This window comes from Pseudorca crassidens, chromosome 16 (genome assembly GCF_039906515.1).
Source record: "Pseudorca crassidens isolate mPseCra1 chromosome 16, mPseCra1.hap1, whole genome shotgun sequence".
In the NCBI taxonomy this organism is placed as follows: domain Eukaryota; kingdom Metazoa; phylum Chordata; class Mammalia; order Artiodactyla; family Delphinidae; genus Pseudorca; species Pseudorca crassidens.
In genome coordinates, this window is record NC_090311.1 from 54,171,803 (window position 1) to 54,186,129 (window position 14,327).

A 14,327-nucleotide genomic window follows, 5' to 3' on the forward strand; every position below is an offset into this window, starting at 1 on the left:
CTAGGGCCTGGAATCCGGGCGAGTCTTGCCTCGGCCACGTGATGCTGGCCAAGTCTCATGCCGTCTCTTCTCTGACTCTAATTCCTCCCTGGAAAATGCGCCCCTGCTAAGCCCACCTGCTATTTTGAGGATGCAGGAGCCAGGGCTCAGGAAGAAGCTTTGCCATGAGGGCAGCTCGCCCTTCCTGCTGTGGAAGGGCTGTTGTGTTATCCCAGAAAAGAATTCTGGGCTTCCCAAGTGGGAACCAAAGCTGACAGAGCCGGAGCCAGCTGCTGTGCAAACTGCTGGGGGGATGTATGAAATCCTAGGTACCAGGAGTTGAGCTCCCAGGCCCGTGGCTGCTGCTCTGCTGATAGGAAAGGTGAGAGAGAGGCCACCTTGGGTCCGTGGAGGCTCAGCGAACACAACCTGGGCTGAGCCCAGGGCTACAAGGAGGGGCTGCACCCGTGGGGGCACCAGGCACCCACAGCACCCGCAGCCAGTCACAAGCCTGGTACAGCACACGTAGCTCAAAGGCTCACCTCCTCTCTGTCAGGCTCTGAGCGCACCCAAAGCCTTGGGGAGGGCCACCTACTCCCATCCTTGCCCCACACAGCTTCTCTAGAAGGAAGGAGGCAGTTGGTCACAGGAAGGAGAAGGGAAGCCCATCTCTCAGCCCACCCCCTCCCCCTGCCAAACTCTCAGCTCTGGAGTCAACTCTGGGTGTTGGACCCTTAGCCTGCAGGAGAGTCTGCCCCAGGGGCTGAATCCCCCATCCCCCCAGGCTGAGGGAGACCCACCAGCTCCCGGGGGAGCCTAGGATCCTGGCACCTGCTCACACCCTCCCCAAAGGCAGGCTCTCCCACTGAGGTGCTGCCCTGCTGGGGTTCCCAGGTGCCCAAAGCTCTGAGGAGATCTGACAGAAACAGGCACAGAAGTGGGCAGTGAACCTCTCAGGGATGCTTAGCACGTTAGAAACACAGTACAAACTTCCTCCTCCTTCTACCATCTGGCCTCTAGGGGGCATCTCCAACCTTATTTCCTTCACTGCCCAGTCTTGGCTCTCCATCCAGTCCCACTGAATCTGTCCCCAGCGTGCCTGCCTCAAGGCTTTGGCCCAGCTGGACCCTTTGGTTAGAATGTTTTCAGTTCACAATCATGTTCATTCTTCAGGAACCAGCTGGAACTCCCCCTCCTCCAGGAAGTCCGCCCTGACTCCTGAGTCCCTCGGAACCCCTGGAACTCTCCCTAGGTATCACAGACCCACAGCCTCCCGCGGACTGCAGGCCACCGGGCACCCTGCTGTGGCTCAGCCAAAGGGGCTGATGAGGGGCGCGGGTGGCCCCTGGTTTCCAGAGTCCATTTTCCTTCCTCACCCCCTTGCATCTTGTCAGCTTTCCAATCGGGGCCTGACTCCAGAGCATTCTCTCTGCCCTGGCCTCGGGGCCTGCAATCTCCAGACCTCACTGGGCTCTCTGGGTAAACAGATGGGAGGAGGAGCCCTAATGGTAGCAGGTCTCGGCAGGAGGTAGTGATTACAAGAGGCAGAGTACAAACGAGGCTTAACAGAGCCAGGTCTGAGGGCGCCCTGCTCAGCTCTCCACAGATCCCCAGAACTTCCCCAGCCCCACACTCTGAGCCCCCAGCTCCTCAGGGGTGGGTCCTGCCTTTCCGCAGACACCACGTCCCATGGCTGGGTCCTGAGCACTGCTGTAGGTCTTGGGCCCTGCTGGCGTCTACACCCGCCATGCATCTGAAGCAGTTTAGGGTGGCAGTGAGCTCAGCCCAAAGCCTGGAGTGCCATGCTGGGCCACTTTGGGGTGTACCCTCCTACCTCTGAGCCTCAGTTTCCCCATCTGTACCATGAGAGACTGGGCCAAATGATTTCTAAAGACCATTCCTCTCCCAGGTGGCTGGGATGCTATGATTCAAATAAAGAGGCCACCCTTGCAGCCCCACCCAGCGTCTGCTCCCTCCCCGCGAGGTCACGGAGGTTTTGGACCTAGGACACAGGGCATGGGCGTGGCTGTCCTCACCCTGAGTGCGTGGCTCCTGAACCAGAGGGAGACAACCTCCAGGACTCAGTGGGGCGGGGGCGGGGGGACGGTGAGCAAACATCGGGGGAGGGCAAAGAACCCGCAGTGAGTAACACCCAAGGAATCCTTCTCAGCGTAGTTTTTACCAAATCCCAGTTTGTCCTCGGGGAGCCCTGTTGGTGGCCGAGGTCAGGGGTGTCTGGGGTGTGAGCGCAGCCCCACACACCTACATGGGAGACCACACACAACAGCAAGGCTCCCACCAGACTCTGGGAGAACCAGGGGTACCAGACCAGCTGCCCCCTCACCCCCCAAAAGGATGCCTCCTGTCTAGCCCGTCGGCCTCCTGCACCTGCCGTGATGATGTTGCGTGACCTTGGGCTGGGCTCTGGGCCTCTCTGTCCCCACCATGTCACTGAACAGGTTTGTCCATGTCTCCCTTCCAGCCCCACCTCTGGGCTGATGTCAGGCCTGCATCATCAGGAAGGGGTGCAGACAGTGGCAACAGAAGGTGGCACCTGGGCTCTGCTCTGGGGCAGCTTCGCATTTCAGCATTTTGGAAGACTGGCTTTCCCCTGGGAAAGAGCCCTAGCCCCTGGCCCAGGAGAGGCCCCACAGGTGCCTGGGTTGGTGAAGAGGAGGCAGTGAGCTGGAGGTGTGGCCAGCTGGAGTACACAAGCCCCAGCCCTGCCCCTCCCTGATCGACAGTCTCTGCGTGAGCTGTGAGCTCCCGCTTGCAGGCCAGGGCCAGCCTCATGGCCTTCACAGAGGAGCTGCCACTTCTCCACGGCCCCTTTTGGCTCCCTGCTCTCTGCAGGACCAAGGTCAAACTCTGTGGCCCCCAGGAGTTGCCTCAGAGCCTGCTTCCAGTTGTGGCTGAAAGAAGCTTCCTCTCCAGCTGGACTCCAGACCTACCCCATCAAGTTGTGTAGAAACCCCAGGAAGACCCTACTCCTTCACTCCTCTGTGTAGGGACCTAGCCCCCTCCTCCAGGCAGTCTCCTCTGGCTGCCTCCTCCAGCATGGGGGAAGAGCTGCCCATCCCAACTCCTACTGCCTTCACCCGCTGAGAGCACCCACCTAGCACACGCTGCGCTGTAGACCGTGTGACCTCCACTCAAGCCCAGGGCTGTGCTCAGCTGATGCTCAGAGATTCACTTTTGAATGCCAGTGCCTAGCACAGTGCTGGAGCCCAGTAAGTGTTCGACCCACTGTGGCTGACGGAGTGAATAGTTCACCCAGCAAACACACATGTACCTACCAGAGACAGTTTGAGGTAGTGGGGAAAACACATATTATTGTGTCAGGTAAAAGTGGGCTGAATCTCAGCTCCACCAATAGCTCTGTGACCCTGGATACATTTCTTGACCTCTCTATGCTTTATGAGTTTCCTCTTCCACACAGTGGGATAATCCCAGCTTCCCTGGGTTGTTGATACCCTTGAGAACACTGCAGGTTGTGAATCCTGACCTGTCCCAGCTGAGCCTCTGGCTTTATAGACCAATGAACAATTGTTCAGAGAGGGACAGCGACTTGTCCGAGGTCACACAGCAGGCCTGCAGCAGGACTGAGGCTTGAATGAAAGTCCTACTCAGGGAGCCCGTGAGCACAGTGGCCCACCCTGCTGACCCAAAGGGCATCCCACATCGGGCCGGAGTGACCAATGGGCTATGGACTATTTCCAGCTCCAGGTTGGGGTAGGGGCTGCAGGGTCAGGGCTGGCTGCAGAGGCAGGGGCTGGAGAGGCCTCCTGGGCTGCAGGCAACAAATTCCGGGGAGGGAGAGGAGGGTGTGCATTCTCAGCTGGTGCTGGATACTGACAGGTATGCCACATGGGGGCCCTGGGATCCCAGCTCTGTGTGGCCATGGCCAGGCCCGCTGTGAGCTGGGCCTGGCATTCAAGGTCTTCAAAGCCAGCCCCAAACCCGCCTTGCGACATGTAGCCCTGGAAACCTATTGACTGACAGCTGACGGTGTTCATGCTGTCAGCATGAAGCCACAAACCCGGGGCTGGAGGGGCTGGCCAGGGAGTGTGGCTGTCACCCCAGGTCCCTGCCCACAGAGCTCTCATCAACAACTGTTTGGGATCGCCGCATATGAAACCCAAATCCAGGCCAACCCCAATCCTCGCTGTTCCCCTACAGCCTCTCTGAAATGACAATCCAACCAAGTCCCTCCCCGTGTGCCCACACCCCTGGGGATCAGCTCCAACACTCACCCCTGCCTGCTCACCCACCGTCAACGCATACGCTGTGGAGCGCTAGCCTCGTCCCAGGCACCGCTGCCAGAGTGTACATGGCTGATTCATTGAATCCCTCACAATTCAGTGGGGTCGGTTCTATTATCCCTATCTTACAGATGAAGAAATGAGGCACAGAGAGGTTCAGCCACTCATCTGAAGTCACAAAGCGAGTAGCGTGGCAGTGCTGTAAAACCCCAAAGCCGAGGCCCAGAGTCCATGCCCCTCACGTCAGTGCCCTGTGCAGTCGTCCACCAAAGGTGTTCTGAGAACCTTTTATGGAGTGCCAGCCAGAGGGGGCAGCTGTCATGCCCCTGACGGGTCATGCTGTGTCCAACCCTGCTGGTTGCCACGTCCCAGACCAGTTGGGGCCTTCTCACCTCTGTTTGCTCTGGGCCTCGCCTGAGCCCCAGTACCACACACGCCTGGCTCCAGTCCACCAGGTGGAGGGAAGTGGGCCAAGTTACCCACAGGTAGGGGCAGGGCTGGGGCTTGTGTGCTCCAGCTGGCCACACCTCTGGCTCACTGCTTCCTCTTCACCAGTCCAGACACCTGTGGGGCCTCTCCTGGACCAGGGGCTGGGGCTCTTTCCCAGAGGGGAAGCCAGTCTTCCAAAACGCTGAAATGTGAAGCTGCCCCAGAACAGAGCCCAGATGCCACCCTCTGCTGCCACTACCTGTACCCCTTCCTGATGTGGGCCTAACCGCAGCCCAGGAGCTAGGCTGGGGGTTGAACTTCTGAGTCTCTGTTTTCCAGTCCGGTAAAGGGAATAGGACTTTTCAAGGGCTTCTCATTGGTCTCATGGGGTGTGAAAGAGCTTACACACTCTAGAGAACTCTACAGTACAAGAGGTCATTGTAGCTACTGGAGGGGTCACAGGGCAAAGGTCGGGAGGGAGGGGCTGGGGTCAGAGAAGGCTCCCTGGCATCTGACCCATAGGAGTGAGTTTGCCAAGCAGAGAAGGGCAGGCAAGGGGCAACGAGGCAGAAGACTCTGCAAATAAAACACAGAGCAGCCCCCAACCCCCTCTGCCCCTGTGGATTTGGAAAAGCACGAAAAAGACAGGTTTCCGAAGTATGCAGGGACAGGGCTGCAAAGGTAGACGGGGCGCATCAGAGAACCCTCAAACACCACTGCCTGACAGGAAGAGCTGTAATCCCAGCCTCACTGAAGCCACTGAACCTGGATGCTTGAGACAAGCTGGATACTGGCACCGCTGAGGCTTCTGCTGCTGGAGGGAGGGCAACATCTCTCCCTTGGGCAGATGAGACTCACAGGGTGATGGGGGACTTGCCCAAGGTCACTGGGCCAGGCAGTGGCTGGTGGAGGCTGCACGTGAACTCAGTTCTTCACTTAATCTAGGCAGGGCTGGCTTCACGGGCAGCTGCACGGGGCCCCAAGCTCAGAGGGACCCACTTTGGTTTACTGCTCTAGGGCCACCCTTGTGAAATCCTTAATAATTTGTGGATAACAGGCCCTACAGTTTTGCACTGGGCCCTGCAAATTATGTAGCCGGTCCTGATTCTAGAAGATTCTGATGGACACTTTTGGGACAGGAGGCAGAGGGCCAGTGAATGAACTGTCACTTCTCTGGGACTTTGCAAGAGCCGGGCTCTCTGCTTGGTCTTCCCTTTTTCCCTTGACATCAACCTAGCAAATTTCTTCTTACCTTCCAATTCCCAGCCCACCTGTCACCTCCCAGGGATCCTTCCCAGATCTCTTCCCCATACATAGACCTGACGCCCCATACCAGGCAGAACCCACACTTCCTGCCTTGGTCCCACGCAACAAGCCTGCTGATGGGTGTGCAAGGGCTAGGGCACCCCAGAGCTTCCTGCTGACCAGGTTTCCAAAGGACCATGCTAAGGACATTTTACAAAGGGGTCTCCGAGAGGAAGTTAGTAGATGATGCCCAGACAGTGGACCCCAGAGAACAACACACCTTTTTACTTGCAAGAAAATGGACACTCTTTGGCCTGGGAAGACTGGGCCAGGCTAAAGCCAGAAGCCAGGATCCCCCCTTGGGAAACTCCTCTAACTTGGAGGGGCCCTGCCGGGAAGAGGGAGGGGAGGGAAGAGGAAGTCTTGAATCTGGGGTGCAGGTACCACTTCCTGGCTGTGTGGCTCACCCACTCTGAGCCTCAGTTTCCTCATCTGTAAAGTAGGCATTAAATGACCTATCCCTGAAGGGAGCTTACCAGAGCAAAGAGCACAAACTCTGGCAACTGATGGTCTGGTTTGGAGCCCAGCTTCACTACTTCTGGGCGGGTGTCCTTGAGAACCTCACCTACCCTCGACGGCCTCAGTTCCCTCATCTAGAAATTGTTCAGTGAGGCCTCCCTCTCAGGGCTCATAAGCTCATGGATGTAACATGCCAGTTCCCCGACAGGGACTCGTGTACGGTTGGGTAACAAAGTGGACGACACAAGACCCTGACTTCCAGGAGTCAACAGAGGAAGTGCAGCTGGGGGCAGGGATGACACAGTCCCTACCAGCTTGTCATGCCCAGGACTCAGAGGGTGCCCAGGCCCCAGGGAGCCAGGATGGAGTCTGCAGGAGATAAGGAACAAGAATAAGGCCCCACGGACACCCCACGGCAATGCCCAGGCGCCTCTACCTAACCCACAGCCTACTTTCTTCTCATGAGAATAACAGGTCCTATTTGTTAAGACCTACCTTGTGTGGGGAATTTTTCTCAGCACTGTGAATCGGTGTCTCTAATCCTCATGACCACCTTGTCCAGGATGCTGGGGCCAGATGGTGACTGTTTCTGTTTCCAGTTGAGGAAGCTGAGGCCCAGAGAAGGCAAGAGCGTGGCCATGGTCACAGGACTGGCCCTCAAACCCTGACAGTCCCCCTCCCAACATACATGCAGAGGTCAGGGCTCAGCCTTGACCCAAAGCTGCCCAGTGACCCCAGGAACTGCAAGGTGAGAAGCCAATGACCCCTGAACAGGCCCTTCTCCTTGGAACACATCCCTCCCTGTGTGTGCATGTGAGGGCATCCCCGGGTGAACGCAGAGACGCCATGTGTTGTGAGAACTTCTGCCCGTGTATCTGTGTGGGGTGTCAACACAGAAGTTTGTGAACGTGCATCTGTGAGCGTGTGTGTGCAGCAAGTCTGTGCGTGCACATGTATGTCTGTAGCATGCACAAGTAATGTCTGCGTGTATATGGGTGTGAGGGAGCAGGTCTCTGCACATCTCTGCATGTATCTGTGCACACACAACCAATCATAGCCATGCGTGCATGCACATCTGTAGCCCCTTAGCATGCAGGAACAGGTTTACATGCACATGTGTGTCTGTGTAGAGCATGCATGTGCACGTGTGTTCATGGACACAGATATGAATATGGGCTGGGAGAATCCTCTGGGACTTGTATGTGTATCTATACTTCCAGATGAAAACCTCAAGCTCATGTGTAACAATAAATCATCTTCTTCCTCAGGAAAATCTCGGCCCTCTCAGAGACATTCCAGACCACAACCTGGTCCACCTCCTCCAAGAAGCCTTCCTGGATTCCAGACTCCCAACACTTACACAGAACTCCAACGTTAATCCCCATCCCACATCACGGCAGCTTTCCTAACCTCATGCCCCCACCAGCCAACTGCAAATCCTGCCTCAGTCTCTTATGAGAGGCCTTTCCAAAGGCCTCTCCAATGCAACCACCTTCAATAGGCCACTATCTGACTTAGAACCTTCCATGGCTCCCCACTGCCCTTGGGATCTAATTCCTCAGCCTGGCATTTGTGGCCTTTTACAATCTTTCCATTCCCTTGCCAACCTCATCCCCTAAACTGCCAGGCTCTCCACCCAGCCTTCTTTCTCCCCATGATGTAATTCACTTTTGGATCACCTCCCCAGAATGCCCCTCTCTAACCTATGAACCCCAACTATTCCCCTCGCTTGGGCTTTCCACATCTGATGTGATCTCCCTGTTTCTCCACCAGAGTACATAAGGGGACAAGGCCTCCTGCCCAGCACCACAGGGCCTACTGTCAGGCCTGGCATACAGTAACTGCTTAATACAAGCTTGGGAAACTGAACTTGGGAGGCGGAGGGAGAGAGAGCCGTATCCAACCAACATACCCCTGCGCCAGAAGGGCCCTGTGTGCCACCTTGGGGAGGAGGGGTCAGGTCTGGTTCATGTCACATCATATCCACAAATGAATCATGACCCCAGGCAACCAGCAGCAACTGTCACCTTGTAAAAGCCCCCTCCCTTTGCCTTGAGTTGGGACAGGACTTAACACTTCTGAGGACATCCACGATCGCCTTGATGCCCACCCACAAGAAGAGGCTGGCGGGGGGGGGGCAAGGTCAGGGGCAGAATGGAACAGGGGTCAGGGGCTGGCACACTGGGGCCACAAGGACCTGGAACTGAACCCCACGGGGGCTCAGCCAGGAGCATGACCTTGGGCAAGTTGCTTTCAGACCACAAACCTCACAATGGGGAAGATAACAGCACCTACCTCACAGGGTTGTGGTGAAGCCGAAAGGAGTTAACAACTACACGTACTTAGCACAGTGCCTGGCATACAGTTAAGTGCTCAGAATGTTAGAGGATATGATTATTTTCATGTAGCAGATGAGAGAACTGAGGCTCTCAGTCATGAAGGGGCAGGGCTACCCAATGCTACACCAGGAGTTGGCAAGAGAATAAAACCAAATATCCGAGTGCCAGGCCAGGGCACACCTCTCCGCTCTCTGGCTCCCTCTGAGAGGAGGAGGCCAAGGAGAAGTGAAAATTGAGAAATAAGCCCCTTCCCCTAATTCCTCAGTGATGACGGGCCAGCTCTGGGCTCTCCAGGCCCTGAAACGGCACCAGCTGCTTGGGCTGGGCGCCACACCAGCAGACACCCAGTGCCAGGGCCCAGCTCATCCCGCTTACCTGCCAAGGCCTCTGCCGACCACCGGGACTGAAGGCTGCTAAGGGCGTCGGGAAAAGGAGCTCACAGTGGAAGGAGGCGGCGGCCCCAGCAGTCTGACTTGGCCGAGCAGAGCTGTTGCAGGTCCTGTGGGAGAGAGGAGAGGGCGTGGTGAGTTTCAAGCCTGAGCCTGGGGGTGGCCCCGACCCCCTTCACCCAGCTCCAGGTCCCGCCTGCCCAGGCCCCTCTGGCCATCTCCTGGAGAGCCGAGCTGGCCCACAGAAGTGGAATGACCCTAGAAACTAGATGTTGTCCCCAAACCCCCAGTAAAGGTCAGAGGCCCAGAACCGGGCCCAGCACCAAGGTCAGCTCCTCTGCACCCCGCACCACAGCAGCAGCCGTGCTGGCACACCCACCACTGTGCTGCAGTTAGCCCAGCCCCCCCAGGAACCCCACCCTTCAGGCAAGCTGGGTGCTCTGTCTGGAGCCCTTTTCCCCACTGCTCTGTCTTTCAGAGCCCCACTCTGCTCAGATGCCTCCGTGGAGCCCTCTCTGACCTGTCGCTCCTTTCTTTGTTCATCCCCCAGCAGCTTTGGGTCTAGCTGACCGTGTCTGCCCCAGCTTTCTATAGGCCAGGCTCCTCCCCCGAGCAGAGCTCCTGGACATCGGGAATGAGGTCTTAGTTTATCTCTATCCTCTGAGGCTCACAAGGCCACAGAGGTGGATGGATGGATGGATGAGTGGGGCAGTGAAGATATTCAGCGAAGAAACTGAACAAAGTGGGCCAACTGACATGTGCCTTGAAATCCAGAAGCCTGCCAAGCTCTCCATGGGCCTCCTCGTGCCCTTTCCCCTGTTAGATTCTAGAATCCAGGGTTCAGGTTGGTGAGAGGAAAGAGACTTGGTGAAGTTGACTCCCTTCTCTGCCTCATGAGGAAACTGAGGCCCTGATAGGGGAAGGGTTCCTCCCATGGTCCCATGGCAAGAGAGAGGCAAGGCCAGAAGTAGAAAGGCCAGAAGTAGAACCCAAGACTCCTGGTCTTGCCCACTGCCCAGAGCTATCATGGATGGAGGCTGCCACAGCAGTCCCTCCCAGCTCCTGTGTCCTCGTGTGTCAGCGCATGCAGGCACCCAGCTTCCCTGGCTGTTGGGGGGTCAGGCTAGCTGTGGAAGGAAGCTTCTGGGTAAAGGAGAGAGGGCAGTAGGAGGGCCCTGGGATGGGAAAAAGTGCAGTCGTAGAGATCACACTCAGAAAAGAGCCATCTGGTCTGACGGCCCTTCTTCCCCAGTCTGCAGGCCTGAGGCTAGGGGCAGGCAGAGAGGGGACATTACAGGGAGCCCTAGGGTCAGAGACACCCCTCCAGCCACCTTCAGCTGGGGGCATCTTTCTAAAACCACCTCACTCTCTTCCACAAAGCTCTTTTGCGCCTCCGAAACACTGCTGGTAGGGCGTGCACTGGTCACCACCTTGGAGAACAGTTTGGAAGTATCCCCTACTCTGTGGTCTCTCAGCAGCCCAGCATTTTCACCTCCACAGAAATGTGTGCATGTGGTCACCCAAAGATGCATACAAGAACGTTCCCAGCAGTGCTACTCATAACAGCCCCAAAATGAAAACTTCCCACGTGGCCATCAACTGCAGAACGGAGAAATCGGTGTGCGCATACAATGGAATACCACACAGCAATGAGAACAAATAATCTGCAATTCTATCCAACAATACACGTAAATCTTATGAACACAATGTTGGTCAAAAACGCCAGAGACATTGGAGAACATACTTAAGGGATCCAATTATATAAAGGTCAAGAACAGGCACAGCTACTCTATGCTGTGGCAGGCTAAAACAAATATGGCCACAGATTCTCTGCAGCTCCTCCTATCGAGAGGTGGAGTCTATTCTCCGCCTCTGAATCCAGGCTGGCCTTGAGACTTGTTTTGACCGATAGGACTTGGTGAAAGTGGTATTTTGTGACTTCCAGAGACTAGGACTCAAGAGATCCTGCTGTTTCTGGCCTTGGATCTCTTGGAATGCAGCCTAGCCATGGAAGGAAGCTGGTCTACCTTACTGGAGGATGGAGGAGAACTGAAGCTGCCCAGCCAATAGCCAGTACCATCTACCAGATGTGACTGAGGCCATCTTAGACCGTCTGGTCCAGCCAGCCCTTCGGGTGACTGGAGTCACATGAGCCCAAGGGAAACTGGCAAAGGGACTGCCCAGGCAAACCACAGAATTATGAGACATAATAAATGGTGGTTGTTTATTTTAAGTCACAAAGTTTCGGGGTAGTTTTGGGGGCGGTTTTGGGGGCAGCAGTAGATAACTGATAGTATGCTGTTGATAATGTAAGGATAATGCTGTCATTATCCTTGAGGGGGAGCAGTGACCAGAAGGGGGTATGCAGGGGGTTCTAGGGGATCTGGAATGTTCTGTTTCTTGATCTCTATGATGGTTACATGAGTGTATTCATTTTGCGAGAACTGGTCAAGCTGCGCTTAGGATATGCACAGTTTTTCTGCATGGATGTAATACTTCGACAGAAGCTAAAAACGAACAAGCCTTCCGTGGCTCTCCGCCCAGGCAGCCAATATCCAGCCCCGCCCTGCCCTGCTGGCCTCACCTCACTCTCCTCTGCAATTCACAATGCCACCTTACACCTCTGCACAGGGGATGCCCCTCCCCTTCCTCTCCTGCTTCAAGCCTGAGGGCAGGCAGCACCTCCTCCTGGAAGCCTTCCCTGATTGCCCCTGGCCTTGCCCAGGTGTCTATATTCACACAGCTCTCTCTCTGGAGCTGGGTCTTCCTGAGCATGGGGTTAAGTCTTTCCCTTCAGTCTCCCCAGCTCTTGGAACTCGCCAAGTAGGGGCCCTGTCGGGGTTCAGTGGCACCCCTCTTCCTATTCCCCTAGGGTTGAGACCTCCACAGTGGTGCTGTGATGACCACTGCAGTCTTTGGGGGGTGAAGGGGCACAAGGGGAACTGGTGATCACAAGACAGGTCATATGACAGCACCTCCTGGGACCCCGGCTTCTCCCACGTAGACCGAGGGCAGGGCTGAATTTGGGGGTACAAAGAGGGTCTACAAAGAGGGAAAGGACTTAAGGGGTCCCCCATTTTGTAGCAGATGTGACACCTATGAAAGGGTACCACTCCTTTCCTCTTAATTATCTAGTGAAATGAAGTAGCAAGCCCGCCTGGCAGTCAGCACTGTATCTCTGCTGAAACAATGCAAACTGCCAAAGCAAAGGAAGAATTGTAATGTCAGACGGCCAGGGCATCAGCTCTGCTAAAGTCCTTCCATGAACTGAGTTGTCTCCATCAGGGCCAAGCAAGAAGGTGGAAGCTCTCCCCTGCCCCACCCACTGCCCTCAGTGACTGTGACTCAGGTGAGCGCCAGGGCCTCAGTCCTGTATGCCCCTGTCTGGGGCCCCTGCCTCACCTTTGCAGTTTCAGCTATGTCCTCAATGGATGTGTGGCCCTGGCCCTGGGGGAGCCCCCTCTGGCCTCAGCTCCTCCACTCTCATCCCAGAGATCTGGCTTAGTCAACAATCTCTGATGAGTCACATTTTCTCTCGGATGGGAGGACTGGCCCCTGAAAGGCCACGGTGGTTCTGAGGCCCAGGAATCTTTCTACCCCGCTCAGAATCTCCACTGTGCCAGCGATGGTGCCTGCCACAAACAGGCTGATGTGCCCACTGCAGGCCACCGAGGGCAGGCCACAGCACCATGTCACCCGCCTGCCCCTGCGAAGGGGGCACTCAGGCCCGGAGGTGAGAGTGCATCCCCACCCCTACGCTTCCTCTGCTACCCAGACTCCTTTGCTGAGAAAGAAGCTTCTTGCTCAAGGAAGAGGCACAGAGAAGCCAGAGGGTGGCCAGGATGGGACAGGGCAAGACACCAGGTCCCAGGCAGTCTGTCCTACAGCAGAGGCTACCTCCACATGAGGAGCACATGAGGGCAGCTGCGTGGGCCCAGCCTAACGACAGAAGGAGCTCCGGACTGGGGCGCACCTTCCACAGGTGGGTGTGCTGTCTCACAGGACGGTGAGGGTCCCGTCCGCAGAGGCGTGCAAGCAGAGGCAGCGGCCCTGTGGGTGCAGGAAGCATCAGAACGAGCTGAATTCTCTATTTCCCAAACTCCTCTGATGATAAGAATCACCTGGGCTGCTTGTTAAACCCACGGCTTCCCAGGCCTCTCCCCTGAGAATGGAAGTCTGTGGGTCTGGAATGCAGCCCAGAAATTTAAATTTTTAACAAGTCCTCCCAGGTGATCCTGTGCCTCTGGAAAGTTTGGGGGAGCACTGGCAGATGACCTTCCAGGTCCCTGTGGGCCCTGAGATGAGTGATTCTGAGCCCCCCACTCCACACTACCCCTATCCTACCTGGAAGATGAGGCTGGCAGGAGACTAACTGCATCATTAAAATAAAAATGATTTAACAGCTTTCGGAGGGAGCAAAGATGTCACGGGGAGGGTGGTTCTCAGCCCACGGTGGTACCGGCAGCCGCTCCCTCCTACCGCCCTGGGCCCCCTGGAGTCTCCAGAGCTCAGCACTGGGGAGGGGGTGAGTTGACAGCTGTTCAGGGGCTGCTCAGTGAGACCCGGAAAAGCAATTATCTTGCTCTTAGCAGAATGGCGCTGGCTTGTACCCTCCCCTCCCTCCCACCTACACACACACACACACACACACACACACACACACACACACACGCACGCACACCCCAGGCCAAGATGCTGCTGGCTGGCTCTGAACCCACCTCCCCCCACCCCCGGCCTCCAGATTCCTCTGACTCTCAACCTCCATCCTCAGAGCATATTTCCAACACTTAAATCATTAGCCCGCTAAACCGGAGACGGCGAAATGGGTGCTATTTCTTAAAAACATACAGAGAGCGTATTAAATTATTGATAGCCATTAAACAGGGGGAAAAATTAAACAGCTCTCAGCTCTTATCAATCATTCATGCAGTTTCCACTGGGCTGTTTTCTGGAGAGTGATCACACGGGCAGCCCAGGGAGCCGACTCCTGCTGGCAAGGAAGGCCCTGGCTGCGTGGAATCGGGGAGGGGCCCACTGCAGCCCCCAGCAATTACCCGGGCGGAGGCTGCGAAGGGGGTCTGGCGGGGGTGGGAGTGAAGGTCAGCCTCTCTGCTGACCCCAGCCCCCCCATCTTCACCACATTATTAACAAAGGGACGCTCCGAC

At 56.3% G+C, this 14,327-nt stretch overlaps 1 protein-coding gene across 6 annotated transcripts in view; it reads right to left on the reverse strand.

Annotated features, from left to right (window-relative positions):
- Positions 1 to 9,273, reverse strand: part of ZMIZ1 (zinc finger MIZ-type containing 1) — a 185,870-nt gene extending 176,597 nt beyond the window's left edge. For 4 of the 6 annotated variants that reach the window (XM_067710389.1, XM_067710390.1, XM_067710388.1 and 1 more), the window contains exon 1: positions 9,149 to 9,273. The gene's annotated coding sequence lies outside the window, so the exon portion shown is untranslated. The remainder of the gene's footprint in view (positions 1 to 9,148) is intronic. The other 2 variants (XM_067710385.1, XM_067710384.1) reach the window with 2 other exon arrangements.
- Positions 9,274 to 14,327: the final 5,054 nt, after the last annotated feature.